We start from the raw sequence: 16122 nt of genomic DNA, 5'->3' as shown, positions 1-16122 counted from the left end.
CCAATGTGGGGTCAATCCTAGGACCCTGGGATCATGACCCAAACCAAAGGTAGACTCTTAACTGACTGAGCCACCTAGGTGCCCCAACAAGGTAATTTTTTAAGAGGGAAAGATCTGGTCTTGTTTTCCTTTCTTAATACATGATTTTTGCCTTCTAAGAAACATAGGAAATACAGGGTTTGCAATTTGCCTTAAGCCAGCATTGATAAAAAGACCATGTAAAACCCAAAGGTAACCTTAACCTACAAAGGAAGAAATCACTAAACTAGTAGAACTCTGTATAAAAAGGTCATGAACTCTGAAGCCAGAGAGACTAAGCTGAAATCCAGCTCTCTGGCTAACTAGCTTTGTTACTTTGGGCAAGTTATGTAACTTCTCTTCTCTGGCTTCCTCTATTGTAAAATGGAGATAAGAACAGTACTTAACAGGGCTGAAAAGATTAAAGAGTTAATATATGTAAACCACTTGGAATAGTTCCTGGCACATAGTAAGAGCTATGTAAAGCTGCTTTAATATTTACTGTTTTACCATTACATTTTTACAGTTCAGTTGTGAAGTTTCCCAAATGAAATTTATTTAATTGTACCTATAAAGAATAGGATTTTATATTAAACTGTGATGCAGGGGCGCCTGGGTGGCTCAGTGGATTAAGCCCCTGCCTTCAGCTCAGGTCATGATCCCAGGTCCTGGGTTCAAGCCCCACATTGGGCTTTCTGCTCAGCAGGGAGCCTGCTTCCTCCACTCTCTCTCTGCCTGCCTCTCTGCCTACTTGTGATTTCTCTCTGTCAAATAAATAAATAAAATCTTTAAAAAAAAAAACTGTGATGCAAATTAACACAAGAACCTTAAACTCAATTAATGATGAAAAACCAAAGTATTTTCAAAACAGAAAACCATAAAATCTCGCTTAAAAAATCATCTACCATTGTCACTGGTAAGAAGTAAGAAGTGACACTTAGGACTAAGGTTTATTTTAATTCTAATTATGTTTTCTACCCCCTGCTGCTGCTGCTGCTGCTACTGCTGCTGCTGCTTTTTCTGGTTACCCCCCATAATAGACATTATATTAAATCTTATAGTTTAATTCAAATATGTACAAAGAAAACCAAATTTAGGATTTAAGTGTATATGTCAGCCTTAATGTTACCTAGTTCACATGAACAACCTATATATGTATTATTAAAATGGTACATAGTAGGCACCCAAAATAAATTTGCTAAAAGACATGTGTTACAAAGATTACTGCTAACTATTTTCTAAGGCAAATAAAAGCAAATATAATTAGTACAAATATTAACCAAGCTAATAAGTTAAAGTGTATCCAACACAATCTGTAGTAAGATCTTTAAGAATTAAGCACTGACTGCCTAGGGGGGGATCTGTTAACTTACAGTAAGTCAGCACTATTTTTTAAATTTTTCTTTTTCCTTTTTTTTTTTAATTTTCCACCCAAATGTTAGAGTTCCTTGTTTCAGTTCTATGAAAAATGCCATTGGAATTTAGAAAGGAAGTGCACTGATCCTATAGATTGCTTCAGGTGGTATGGACATTATAATAATATTAGTTCTTCCAATACATGAGCATGGACTATCTTTCTATTTATTTGCGTCGTCTTCAATTTTTAAATTCTTAGAGTTTTCTGTGCACAGATCTTTCACTTCCTTGATTACATTTATTAATTTTTTTAAAAGATTTTATTTATTTGACAGACAGAGATCACAAGGAGGCAGAGAGGCAGGCAGAGAGAGAGGAAAGGAAGCAGGCTCCCCGCAGAGCAGAGAGCCAGATGTGGGACTCGATCCCAGAACCCTGAGATCATGACCTGAGCCGAAGGCAGAGGCTTAACCCACTGAGCCACCTGGGCGCCCCTTGATTACATTTATTCCTAGACATTTTACTCTTTTTTTTTTTTTTAAGATTTTATTTATTTATTTATTTGAAAGACAGAGATCTCAAGTAGGCAGAGAGGCAAGCAGGGAGAGAGGGGTGGGGGAAGCAGACTCCCTACCAAGCAGAGAGCCAGAAGTGGGGCTGACGCGGGGCTCCATCCCAGCACCCCGGGATCATGACCCGAGCCAAGGGCAGAGACTTCAACCCACTGAGCCACCCAGGCGCCCCCCATTTTATTCTTTTTGATGCCATTGTAAATGGGATTGTTTTCTCTCTCTCTCTTTTTTAAAAGATTTTATTTATTTATTTGACGAAGAGATACAGCGAGAGAGGGAACACAAGCAGGGGGTAGTGGGAGAGAGAGAAGCAGGCTTCTCACCAAGCAGGGAGCCTGATGCTGGGCTCAATCCCAGGACCCTGGGATCACCATCTGAGCTGAAGGCAGGCGCTTAACAACTGAGCCACCCAGGTGCCCCTGTTTTCTCTTTCTAATAGTTCATCATTTTGTGTAGAAATGCAGCAGATTTTTGTATACTGGTATTTTATTTGGCAAATTTACTTAATTCATTAATTCTAATAGTTGTCTATGGAAACTTTAAGTTTTCTACATGCAGAATTAGGTCACCTGCAAATAGTAACAGTTTAACTTATTCTTAGCAATTGGATACATTTCTTTTTTCTTTTTCTGCCTAACTGCTGTGGCTAGGACTTCCAATACTATGTTGAATAAATACAGTGAGAGTGGGCATACTTGCATTGTTCCTGATTTTAGAAAAAAAGGCTTTCACTATTTCACTGTTGACTATGTTTGTGATGCGTTTGTCATATATGGTCTTTATTATGTTGAAGCATGTTCCCACTATTCCTACTCTGTTAAGAGTTTTTAATCTAATTTTATGATTTCAATGGGTGTTGAAAGGCTAGCACTATTTACAATTTTCCTTTTCTAATTTAAAATACTAATACAGGGATGCCTGGCTGGCTTAGTTGGTAGAGTATATGACTCTTGATCTCGGGGTCGTGAGTTCCAGCCCCATGTTGGGTGCAGAGATTACTTTAAAAAGAAAAAGAAAAAGAAAACCACTACTACATATTTAAAAGGAGAAAATAGTAAAGATAAATTTTATGAAGCCCATATTCCTAATAACTTTTTAAATATACTATAAATAACAAAGAAAATACTCTCATTATTTTTACATTTAATAATTAGATACCCTAAAATTTAGGTTGATGGGACCAAATAAAAATATTGAGATGATGATGTGGTTGCCATTCCATTATTCACTATGTTCTCTGTCAATAAAACATATTCACAGCTTAAGCCATATATTCTGTATAAGAACATGCACCTGCATTTTTAAGTTAATTAGCAGATGGAAAGTCCACTATTTTCAACTTTATTCCAAATTAACTCCTTGATAAAAATGAATGTATAAGGAGAATAAACTATTCCTATATTCTTAAATATACTTTGAATTATCTCTATTATTAAACTAGTCTGTTAACTATTTTGAACTATTCTTCCTCCATTTAAAATACATTTCAGTTAAAATACCCTGCTGCTATATATAGAACATGAAGTCTTTTAGACAAACTACCAAAAAAGTTCTACCAGCCTTTTATCTGAAAGCAAAACAAAAAGAATGAAGTTATGAAGTGGCTCAGGCAGATCATGGAAACAATCATGCTGCAAGGTACAACTGGTAAGAACATGGAAGAGGGGTACTTTGTTTCTCAAATTTTTAAAGCTACATTTCCTTAAAATATATCCCAGGGTTCAAGAATAAAAATTAACCATGTAAGAAAAGCACAGTAGCAAGTAAAATGAAAAAAATAAATAAATAAAATAAAGAACAACATTCAAAAATAAGTAAGCCAAATAAAAAGAGAAAACCTTGTAGGCATAAGCTAATACGCAGAAATTTATTTTAAATTGAGCCCTCAAGGGGCGCCTGGGTGGCTCAGTGGGTTAAGCCGCTGCCTTCGGCTCAGGTCATGATCTCAGGGTCCTGGGATCGAGTCCCGCATCGGGCTCTCTGCTCAGCAGGGAGCCTGCTTCCCTCTCTCTCTCTCTCTCTCTGCCTGCCTCTCTGTCTACTTGTGATCTCTCTCTGTCAAAAAAAAAAAAAAAAAAAAAAAAAAAAAACTTTAAAATAAAAAAAAAAAATTGAGCCCTCAGGCGTACAAGCTAAGACTGCTAAACTAAAAGAGAAATTTTTATAGAAAACTGACAACAATTCCTCTCCTGAGCATTACAAATATACACTGAGTTATCTCTAGTGATATTTTCGTTTGTTTGTTTGTTTGTTTGGAAGTTAGATAAGACATGCAGGCTTTTCAGTAACTAGAAGGTCTGTTAGTATTGGGTAGGAAGACCAGAAGCACGAACACAATTGCTCCAACAAGACCATAGGACATTCATTCCATGTAAAGGCTTTTACGCACCATTTATATCATAACAAGCTAAAGTGATTTTGGAAGAAAGAGAGAGACTCCCTAAGACTTCTCAACTTCTATGTCTGCACAACACAACTTCTTTCTAGAGTCCATCTTTGAAGGCGAAATGACTTCAGCCTTCAATTTTATAATCTGTCACAAATTTCTTATCCTAAAACTCATTCCTGTGACACAAATGTATTGAAATGAACCACTAAATACTATGTTGTGCCCTCTGACCTACAACTTTGAGGGAACTAAAACCCACTTCTGAGTGCATGCACAAAACTTCTTTATTTGTAAAAACTGACCTTGGAAAAATCACCAATTCTTAAAATCTTGATTTCCTTATTTGTAAAATGAAGGGGTTAGTCTGAGCTCTCTGGTTCCCTCCAGTTGTAAACTGAGAAATCCATCTAGGTTTAGACTTAGACATGCCCAAGAAATAAAAAGTTCAGAAATGAAAAAGGTTGAAAAAGGGCCTTGCATCAATCCAACTATAAGTCTATCTATGGAATTGCCTTGGCTAAAAAAAAAAGTCTACAAACCCAGAGGTGAGAAAACATAGAGAGCCAGCCCATACTCACTCTCAATGGGATTCGTTTTTAAGGATGCAAAATGATGAGGCCAGGATGAACAGAAGCTAGAGTGTCCAGTATAGGTGCTGGGGAAGAGGTATGGGTAAGGAGCTTTCAAAAGGTCTTCCCTCAGCAGTTAGATAAGGCCTGAAAGCCAACCAGAAGGGTCCTTCTCTGTGGCTTCCAGGACGAATATGGCCACGCTCCAAAGTCCTTTGCTAAAAATAGCTGAAGGGAGCAGCTCAATTCTGGAATGAGCCAAGGTCTATGCTATGCTTGCATATGTATATGTATCATATAATGAGAGAAACTTTTCTATAACTCACCAGTCAAAAGTGAAGCAGACACTAAAAGCTATATTTATTCTGTTCACTTAAGTACTAAATTTCAGAGCACAATTTATATTTCAGAAGCTGCTCACAGAAAAACATTTGCAATCAAATGCTAGACACCACTAAAAACATCAGAAAAAAAAAATAAAAATTGGGGCGCCTGGGTGGCTCAGTGGGTTAAGCCGCTGCCTTCGGCTCAGGTCATGATCCCAGGTCCTGGGTTCGAGCCCCACATCGGGCTTTCTGCTCAGCAGGGAGCCTGCTTCCTCCTCTCTCTCTGCCTGCCTCTCTGCTTACTTGTGATTTCTCTCTGTCAAATAAATAAATAAAATCTTAAAAAATAAAATAAAATAAAATAAAAATAAAAATTATCCAAACCTGTGTCTCAAAAAACACCTCAGATCACAAAATTTGAGAAATGGGACACAAATCACTATGAAATCCAATCTCTTCATCTTAGAGGTGATTAAGAGCCATCACAGAAATTTAAGAAATTTAAGAGAAACCTAAGTCTCAAATGAGAAAAAGATGGTTTTAAGACTAGTCAGTTAAGTGTCTCCTGGTTTGGCTCAGGTCTGATCTCAGTCATGAAATCCATCCTAAGCAGGGACGCCTGGGTGGCTCAGTTGGTTAAGCGGCTGCCTTCAGCTCAGGTCATGATCCCACCGTCCTGGGATCGAGTCCCACATCGGGCTCCTTGCTCAGCGGGGAGCCTGCTTCTCCCTCTGCCTCTGCCTACCACTCTGTCTGCCTGTGCTCATGCTCGCTCCCTCTCTCTCTCTAACAAATAAATAAATAAAATCTAAAAAAAAAAAAAAAAAAAAAAAAAGAAATCCATCCTAAGCAGACTCCAATCTCAGCAGGGAGTCTGCTTGAGATTCTCTCCTCCCCCCTGCCCTTCCTACTTCTGCTCCCCCCACCTCTCAAATAAATAAATCTTAAAAAAAAAAAAAGTAAAGTGAAAACAATAAAGAAAAGTAAAAGAATAATAGTAGAAGTAATAATGTAGTATAATGCCTGGCTGATGAAGAAATGGGAAGAAAAATAGAAAACTTGTCAATACAGGAAAAACAAACAATTCATGAGACTTAAGGATAAAGATACATATGCACACTGAGTTCAAGCAAAGAAAATGTACTTTTGAAATTCCTAACTGTGCATTCTTTAGCAGGAAACAAAATTTCAGTGATACTAAAATTTTTGGCAAAAAGCTTACAAATCTGGGGCTAAAAATCTCCCAAGAAACTCTGTCCTCTGTCATAGCAACTGTCCTGTAAGTAAAGCCTATGCAGAAAACAAAGGTGATCGTACCAAGAATATCTGCACTTTTACCTCAGCCGTGCACATCCATTCTCACGGGAGAGAGAACACAAAAATGACAGGACGTCCTCATGGCCTGTCAGTTAACAAGACCACACAAGCCCCATCTCTAGCAGTTTCGTGTGCCTGCCACCTGTTAGCCCTCTCCAGAGAGAGCCCCCCGAACTGTGCTCCAGCAAAGAACTGGGTAAGCCTTTGTTGTTCCCTAACTACAGAAGCTACCAGAGTTGACTCTAACACAACGCCTCAAAGCAAAACTTCCTCCAGGATGGATAAATCGGCCCAGATTGGGACTTTCGCTAAGCCCTCCTCTAGCTAAGAAAAGGCGGGAGAACCCCAGGCGAAGCACAGATGTCACCTACTAGTCCCAGGAAGAGATAGGGGTCGAAGGTGATGGAAGTAGGGGGACGGGACCTAGGACCCCAGAAAGACAGGCTCGGTTTCGCAGTGGAGGAGGGGAAGCACAATGAGCAGGTGGGCCGTCCTGCTTCGGGAAAGAACGGCGAGATACCAGGGAGGTGCTAACAGGAGAGCCGGGCGAAAGCGAGAGGCAGTGCTGAGGGAAGAGCTGAGGCAAAAGGCAAGAAACACGGGCTTGTAACCCGCGGATGAAGATGGGGAGACAGCAAGGCGAGAGGTGCGCGGGGTCCGGCAAGGGTAAGGCGAGGTGAATGAGGCGAGGCCGGCGAGGGAAAAGGCTGAAGTGAGGGAAGCATTGCAGGGACAAGGGACAGGCAAAGAGAACCCCCACCCACAGGGACCAAGACAGAACTTTTGACCCGTCCCCCTACAGGCTGCATTCGACCGGCCACATTCAGACCCTGTCTCGGCGGAGACTCACTCTAAGGCTGCAGAGGCCCCAAAGCAGGACATGGGTACTGGTCCAGACTCACAGCAGAACCAAGCGGATGGAGGAAACCGCGGCGTTAGCGTGACCCGGATGCGCATCCCTAGGAACCGGAAGTCAGAGGCCAGGGTCACCGCACAATCCACACCTCGTTCCACCAGAAGCCTCTGGGCGCATGTGTCAGGCCTCACGGGGCGGGGCGAGGAAGGATCTAGACCCCGCCCACTCCACCCTCCCGAGAGCCCCGCCCCTGGTTACGGCTCGAGGGGAGCCTGGAAGTGGGTAGTGCGGAGAGGTGGTGCTTGGTTGCCAGCGGGCAGTGGTGTTGTGGCGCCACTGAAGCCCAAGCAGCCCGGATAAAGAATATTTTAGCATTCATATTTTTAGACGGTTTTTTTTTTTTTTAGACTCGTGTAATCTGCCTCCCCAAAGCGATCGTGAGAAGAAATGCCGATGTAAGTGACAGATTTAGAAAAACTGTGGGAGTAAGAATGGGTGAGAAATTCTGGAAGACACTGGTAGGGAGGCAAGTCCAGGGTGGTGTTTCAATCCCCAATATTAGCTTATTTCTAAAATTGTATTAATCTTATAATGACTTCTATTTCGTGCCCATTATTTTATGTCAGAAACAGTATTAATGCTTCGCTAACTTTAAATTACTGCCCAAATATGGGCAAGGAGCCAGACTGAATTCAGGTATTGCAGGGGCTTGAGATTTATTCAATTTGAGGGCCCTGTTTAAAAAAAAAAAAATCCAAAATTACAAATACAATATGAGGTATAAAAATGAATCTTTGGGGTGAGAAAAGAAATCACAAATTACAAATTTTAAAAACTTAACAAATACCACAAAATTCAGAAAAATTACCCACTATTTTTAAACTGCTTGATACACCTCTAAAATACTTTTTTTCTTTTTCTTTTTTTTTTAATTAGGCTCCCCTCCCGGTGTAGAGCCCAGTGTGGGGCTTGAACTCTCCACATTGAAATCAAGACCTGAGCTAAGATCAGGAGTTGGATGCTCAACTGACTGAGACAGCCAGGCACCTCTAAATTACTTTTTTTTCTAAGTTTTTGGCTGTATATTCTTTGATCACCTCCTCCTATGACAACAATTTATTAAGTAATGTCATTTATTAAGATCCTTGACTCCTCTCTTGCACCCCCACATCGAATTCATCAGAGAGATCTTCAGAATCTGCCATCAAAATTTGTTCAGAATCTGACCATTCACTGCCTCTCTTGGTAAAAGCCACAATGTGTGACTGCTCTTTATTTATACCCTACTTTTCCATGATCTATTAACCCGGCAGCAAGCTTCTGTTAAAACTTTAAGCAGAGGGGGGCCTGGGTGACTCAGTGAGTTAAAGCCTCTGCCTTCCGCGAGGTCATGATCCCAGGATCCTGGGATCAAGCCCCACATCAGGCTCTCTGCTCGGCAGGGAGCCTGCTTCCCTTCCTCTCTCTCTGCCTGCCCCTCTGCCTACTTGTGATCTCTGTCAAATAAATAAAAATCTTAAAAAAAAAAAAACTTTAAGCAGACCGCGTCCCTTCTCCAATGGACTCCTCTTTTCTTTTTTAAAGATCTTATTTATTTTTTTGAGATAGAAAGAGCAACGGAGAGAACACAAGCAGGGGGCAGAGGGAGAAGGAGAAGCTGACTCCCCACTGAGCCCAGCGCAGGACTTGATCTCAGGACCCTGAGATCATGACCCAAGCCGAAGGCAGATACTTAATGGACTGAGCCACTCAGATGCCCCCAGACTACTATTTTCAAGTGAGAAAAAAAAAAAAAAAAAGTCTTTAAACTGGTCTAGAAACCCCTCAACATGTGACACCTCCCTACTCCCCCAAAGTACTACTAACCTCATCTTCTACTCCCCATTGTCCCCCCCCCATCTCAAGACATATTGGCCTCCCTGCTATTCCTCAAACCTGCACATAAACTCAGGCCCTTCGTGCTTGCTGATCTCTCTGCCTGGAATGCTCTTCCCCCAGATAACTGATCATTCACCCTGTCACCTCCTTACATTTTTGTTCACATGTTACCCTCTTCATGAGAACTTCCCTGCCACTGTATTTAAAACTGAGGCACCACCACCCTCCCTGCACCTCCTAGCCCAATTCCTCACTTATTTTTTTCTCAAATAACATTATCCTATCCAACAATTTGGTGGTCAGTTTGGTTAAATGTCTTTCTCCCACATATACACACCCAAAATGTAATCTCCAGGAGGGCACTGGTGTCTGTGTTTTGTTCACAGATGTATTTCGGCACCGAAACAGAGCCAAGCACTTTGTAGGTGCCCAATAAATGTTTGTTAACTGAAAAGATAAATTGCCCATTTACTTTGCTTTTGCTCATGTGAAACCATGCAAGCTGAGCCACCAGTTCCACTCGGGGGAGCCCATGAGTAACCAATGTGCTATTTCCCAGAACAGTTTTTCCTAAACCATATGCATGTACGGAATTCTAAAACAAGGCCAGAGGGACGCCTGGGTGGCTCAGTTGGTTGGACGACTGCCTTCGGCTCAGGTCATGATCCTGGAATCCCGGGATCGAGTCCCACATCAGGCTCTCAGCTCCATGCTTCTCCCTCTGACCTTCTCCTAGCTCATGCTCTCTCTCACTGTCTCTCTCTCAAATAAATAAATAAAATCTTTAAAAAAAATAAATAAATAAAAATAAAACAGGGCCAGAGAAAAGCATATACAAATTCCTCCTGAGAGCAAAGAATGTTGTACCTACTAACAGTAAAAACCCTCCAATATCATCACAGTCCCTTAAGAATAAAATCTAAAAAAAAAAAAAAAAAAAAAAAAAAAAAAAAAGAATAAAATCTAAGCTCTAATCTATGGTCAACAAGGCACTTCTTGACCTGTTCTCCCTAACTCTCAGATGTCATGCCTAGCCTCTCTTCCCCTTACATACAGTTCCAGCCATCCTGTCCTTTCTTCCTGTACAAACCAAGCTTTCTTACCTCAGAGCCTAAGCACATACTGTTCCTGCTCTTCTCCAAACCTTCCAATGACTAATTCTTTCTGCTACTCTCAATTAAATTCACCCCTGAAGACTTCCCACGGGCCTTCCCTGATCTCCTGTCTGCTGTCTAAAGTAGTTCCTGCATCCCCTTCCCATACCTTTTCCTCAGAGTCCCTATTAGTATCTAAAATTACTTTGTTTAATGTCTATCACTAGAAAGAAAGCTCCACAGGGATCTTTTCTTTTTTAAAGATTTTACTTATTCGTTTGACAGAGAGTGCGCACAAGCAGGGGGAGCGGCAGGCAGAGGGGAGGAAAACAGGCTTCCCACAGAGTAACCAGCCTGATGTGGGACTTGATCCCACGACTCTGGGATCATGAACCAAGCTAAAGTCAGACCCCCCAACAACTAAGCCACCCAGGCACCCTTATAGGGGTCTTTATCTCCCTTGTTCACTGCTGAATTTTCAGTACTAGAAGAGTGATTGGCATATAGTAGGTGCTCAATAAGTAAAATAAGTAATTACTAATATTTATTGAAGCTTTGCTCTGTCGCTTACTGTACATAGTAAATATATGTGTTCATATTTATTTTTCAATCATCCCAACAAACTTGGGAAGTGTTATGATTATCTCCATCTTACAGATGAGAAAACTGAGGCAAAGATAGGTTAAGGAGGGGCGCCTAGGGTGGCTCAGTCGTTTGGGGAGTCTGCCTGTGGCTTGGGTCATGATCCTGGGGTCCTGGGATCAGGCTCGGGTCAGGCTCCCTGCTCAGTGGGGAGTCTGCTACTCCCTCTCCCTTTGCCCCTCCCCCACCCCTGCTCTTGTGTGCTCTCTCTCTTTTAAATAAATAAACAAAATCTTAAAAAAAAAAAAGATAGGTTAAGGAACTTGCTCAAGACCACACAACTGGCAAGAAGCAAACCTAGGGGGGCGCCTGGGTGGCTGAGTGGTTAAAGCCTCTGCCTTCGGCTCAGGTCGTGATCTCAGGGTCGTGGGATCGAGTCCCCCATCGGGCCCTCTGCTCAGCAGGGAGCCTGCCTCCTCCTCCTGTCTCTCTCTGCGCCTGCCTCTCTGCCTACTTGTGATCTGTCAAATAAATTTAAAAAAAAAAAAATCTTTAAAAAAAAAAAAAAAAGAAGCAAACCTAGGACTTGAACCCAGGTCTGTGTGACTTCAGAGACCATGATTTCTCTCAGACTACAGGAAGAGTTTACATAGCCATGTATGAATTCATTTTACTTAGTAGTTTCTGTTCTCTGAGTTCATGAATCTTTACTTGCCATCACAGTCAATAGAAGTGGAAATGTTTATTGTTTGTTTGTTTTCCTGACCTACTGCACTACTCTTGGAGACAGAGCTAACGAAATACACAAAAAAATATGGTTTTATTTGAGTTGGGTGTAAGTAGATATTTGTTACATTATTTTCTGTAGATTTGAAATATTTCAAATATTTCATTCAAAATTTAAGAAATGCTATTAAAGAATTAATTAAAGAAGAAAGGCTATTAAAATAGTCTAAAATTGGGACGCCTGGGTGGCTCAGTCAGTAAAGGGTCTGCCTTTGGCTCCGGTCATGATCCCAGAGTCCTGGGATGGAGCCCCACATCGGGGTCCCCCAGGCAGGGAGTCTGCTTCTCCCTGTGCCCCTCCCCCTGCTCGTGCTCACTCTCTCTCTCTCAAGTAAATAAATAAAATCTTTTTTAAAAACTATAAAATACCTAAAAATATTATAGCCAGGTCTTTTTTTTTAAGTTTATTTATTTATTTTTAAGTAATTTCTACACCCAAAGTGGGGTTCAAACACATGACCCTGAGATCAAGAGTTGCATGCTCTTCCAACTAAGCCAGCCAGGTGCCTCTATAGCCAGATCTATCTAAACAAATAGAGATGCAAATCAAAACACAGGCCTAATCACACTGAAAGTGTCTAAAAATAAGATCTGTAAGTTATACATCTCCATTTTTAAAAAAACACAATGAATGTATGATCAGTGTTTTGTTAACAGTTTTCAATTAAAACTCTCCTCACTGATATATCTGAAGCACAATGGTCTGGGTTTTGTTTCTGTTCGCTTCTCTGTTGTGTTTAAGACAATATCTTATTATACACATGACAGTTGAACCTCTAAAAGCAATCTATAGTTGGTGGGATAAAAAAGGATTACTGTATGACCCAGCATTCCCATTTCTGAGTGTATATCCAAAAGAATTGAAAGCAGAGTCTCAAAGGGATATTTGCATGGCCATATTCATAGCATCATTAGTCACAATAGCAAAGAAGTGGAAGTACCCCAAGTGTTCATCAGCAGACAAATGGATGAACAAGATGTGATATATATGTATAACAACACTATGGAGCCTTAAAAAGGAAATCCTGTCATATGTTAACAATAGAGATGAATCTTGGGCGGGTGGGTGGCTCAGGCGGTTAAGCGTATGCTTTCAGCTCAGATCATGATCCCAGGGTCCTGGGATTGGGTCTGCATCGGGCTCCTTACTCAGCGGGAAGCCAGCTTCTCTCTCTGTCCCTCCCCTCATGTCATGTGCCACACGCATGGGCAAGTTCGCTCTCTTTTTCTCTCTCTCTCTCTCTCTCTCACAAAAATAGATAAAAATATTTTAAAAACAAAACAAAACAAAAAACAATAGGGATGGACCTTAAGGACATTACGCTAAGTGAAATAAGCCATTCACAAAAGGACAAATACTATATGATTCCATCTACGTGAAGTATCTAAAGTTGTTAAATTCATTAATATGGAAAGTAGACTAGTGGTAACCAGGGACTAGAGGGAGGAGATGGGGGAATTGTTGTTCAGTATACACTAAACTGTACACTTAAAATGGTTAAGATGGTAAATTTTATGATATGTGTTTTTTGCCACAATACTATATTTTCTAAAGAACAATATAATATAGAACTACCCTATGATCCAGCAATCACACTACTAGGTATTTATCCAAAAAATACAAAAATACTAATGCAAGGGGTTACAAGCACCCCAATGTTTATAGCAGCAGTAGCTATGATAACCAAATTATGGAAATAGACCATGTGTCCGTAGATTGATGGATGTGTAAGTAAGATGTTACACACACGCGCTCGCGCGTGCGTGAATATTACTCATCCATAATAAAGAATTAAATTTTGCCATTTGCAGTTACATGGATGGAGCTAGAGAGTATTCTGCTGACACAGAAACATGTCCATCATAGCCTATTGGTCAAAGCAGACATAGAGGACATACAGATAGACCCGGCCATTGTCAGAGTAACTTAGACCTATTGCCTCTTCTGTAGGCTATCTGATGTTCACCGGAAGAGCTCCTGGGGAAACCTTCATTTTGATGTGCAGCTACCTATTTATTTAGCAGCTACTTTGTAATATACTAGGCTCTGAGAACACAGCAGAAAACAAATCAGACTGAACTCCTGCCCTTGTGGAACTCACATTCCAACCAATCTGTGGTCAGAAATGTTGTGTGTTTCACATGTTCAGCTGGGGCTCAATATCCATTCCCACTTCTCTCTAGTGAGCCTTCCTATACTGAGGAGGTGGGAGGGTTAAAGATGGCACCTCTCAGGCTCCCTGATCACTAGGGCTCTGGATGAAAACTAGGTATTGCCAATTAGAGGCACTTGGGTCCAATTTACAAGAGAAATGAAAAAAAAAGGCCATTTTCCTGCACTTAGCTGTTTCTACTGGTCAGTGGGATCATCACTAGAGATGTGGGGGTTTTCTGTGGCAGTATCTCAGTTTCTATCTCCAGCTCCATGAGTCAGAAAGGTAGTTGTTAAGAACAGAGACCAGGAAGGCAGTTCCCCATTCTTAGCTTTCCGACTCCTGAACCTTGGTTACAGAGGTATGTTCTTGAGAGCAGTAATCCCCCAGTTGGCCTCCAGGCTCTCTTCTTCAGATTTTCCAATAGTTTCCTAAACATCTATTTTCCTAAAGTAATTCTTCTCTGCATTAGACACCTAGAATGATTTCTTTCCTGTGGGGAACACTGAGAAGGGATAACATTAAAATTGAAAATGCTCAGTACCCACTATCTCTGCCTTCTAGGTAAATCCTTCCATATTTGCCTGATGACTATATTAGAGTCCCTCACATGGATATCTGAGCACCTGAGGTCCTTGCCTTTAACACTCCCCCACACCCCAGATAGCCTGGAGTTCCAGACAGTTCTACAGCTTTCCAGCATCTGAGTGAACATGACCAGTCCTGGGAATCATTGGAAGCTTAGAAGACTCAGTTGCTTCAGTGAAGGGTCCCAGGGCACCATCTCAGCAGGAACTCTTTAGAGGTAGGGTCCCTCCTCTGCTGGGTCCCTCCCCTGCTACCACAGCAGTGTGCTTTCCAGCTATAGGATGGGAATAAGAGGGGTTCCTGGGTGGCTCAGTGGGTTAAAGGCTCTTCCTTCGGCTCAGGTCATGATCCCAGAGTCCTGGGATCGAGCTCCGCGTCAGGCTCTCTGCTCAACGGGGAGCCTGCTTCCCTTCCTCTCTCTCTGCCTGCCTCTCTGCCTGCTTGTGATCTCTGTCTGTCAAAATGAATAAATAAAATCTTTTAATGCTACATATTATCTGGACCAGTGTTTCTTCAAGTATCGAAGTCTCCAAGACATTATTAGGGAGTGAGTGAAATAAAAATTATCTTAAAATAATACTAATTCAGTATTTCACTTTTTCACTCTTGTTCTCCCAAAAGTATGGTGCAGTTTCCCATGTTATTGCTCTGATGGCTAAGGAATATGTATTCAAATATGTGCTTTACTTTAAAAATTTCTGTTTTAATTTGTACAAGAGCAAATATTCATAGCTATAACCCATTTAAACAAAAGCTTTTGGGGTTCACAATAATTTTTAAGAGTGTTAAGGGATCCCAAGATCAAAACATTTAAGAACTGCTGTCTTAGGCCATTGTGATACCCATTCTTATACTATCTACAACAGCCCCCACTTTAACCACTTCTGGGTGCCTGTCTCCCACTCATGGTCATATCCCTGCCATGTCCAACACTCTTTTACCAGGATGCCTTTCTATTTTAATTAACACACTTGAGAGAGTATCTTCTTGCACAGATGTCCAATAGCAGCTGTCTTGGCACAGCCTTGAAACTCCACATAATTGTGAGTGGGCAACAAGAGTCCCAGAGACCAGCTCCTTCCCTTACTGGTACTGGATCATCCTTTCTGGCTGGATTCATCTAGAATACTTGGTTTCTGCCCTGCTTTCACTGTATTTAACATCAGTGTGATCCACTTTGACCTCCTATTCCCACTCTGGGTTCCCCTCCTGTTCAGGTGACCCCTTGCTATGGGGATCCTGGCCAGTTGCCCATAACCAAGCTGAGTCATCCCCAACCCTTATCCCTGTCCAATTCCAGCCTTCCCCTTCCCTTATTCTAGGCTAGAGATGAGTCAAACTCAAGCCTCTTGGAAGTTTCCTGCCAACCAGAGAATAGATTAATATTTGCTTTTAATTATGTCTGTGTCCTCCCCTAAGAATGCTATTATCTGTGCATTTGTATTCTGTTAGATTTAAACGTAAAACATAAACAGTTAATTCTTGCTGATAAGGATGAAGGAGACTATTCATTTCTATGTTATACATGTCAGGCAAGTTTGCTGGGGTTGTTTTGTTTCTGTTTGTTTCTTTCTTCCTAAAGTGAGAATGTGTAGAGATTAAGAACAAGGCCTCTTTAGAGAGATTGTGTCTCTTCTC

General features: G+C 41.2%; 1 protein-coding gene across 4 annotated transcripts in view; it reads right to left on the bottom strand.

Annotated features, from left to right (window-relative positions):
• Positions 1-16122, bottom strand: part of EYA3 (EYA transcriptional coactivator and phosphatase 3) — a 135877-nt gene that overhangs the window by 102312 nt on the left and 17443 nt on the right. For 2 of the 4 annotated variants that reach the window (XM_047723827.1, XM_047723830.1), the window contains exon 1: positions 7398-7538. The exons of 1 other annotated variant lie outside the window; for it this stretch is intronic. The gene's annotated coding sequence lies outside the window, so the exon portion shown is untranslated. Of the gene's footprint in view, positions 1-7397; positions 7540-16122 lie in introns of those variants that run through there. One more of the 4 variants, XR_007126410.1, reaches the window with a different exon arrangement.

Source organism: Lutra lutra, chromosome 4, assembly GCF_902655055.1.
Source record: "Lutra lutra chromosome 4, mLutLut1.2, whole genome shotgun sequence".
NCBI classification, from domain to species: Eukaryota; Metazoa; Chordata; class Mammalia; order Carnivora; family Mustelidae; genus Lutra; species Lutra lutra.
This window is presented reverse-complemented; position numbering and strand designations above follow the sequence as displayed.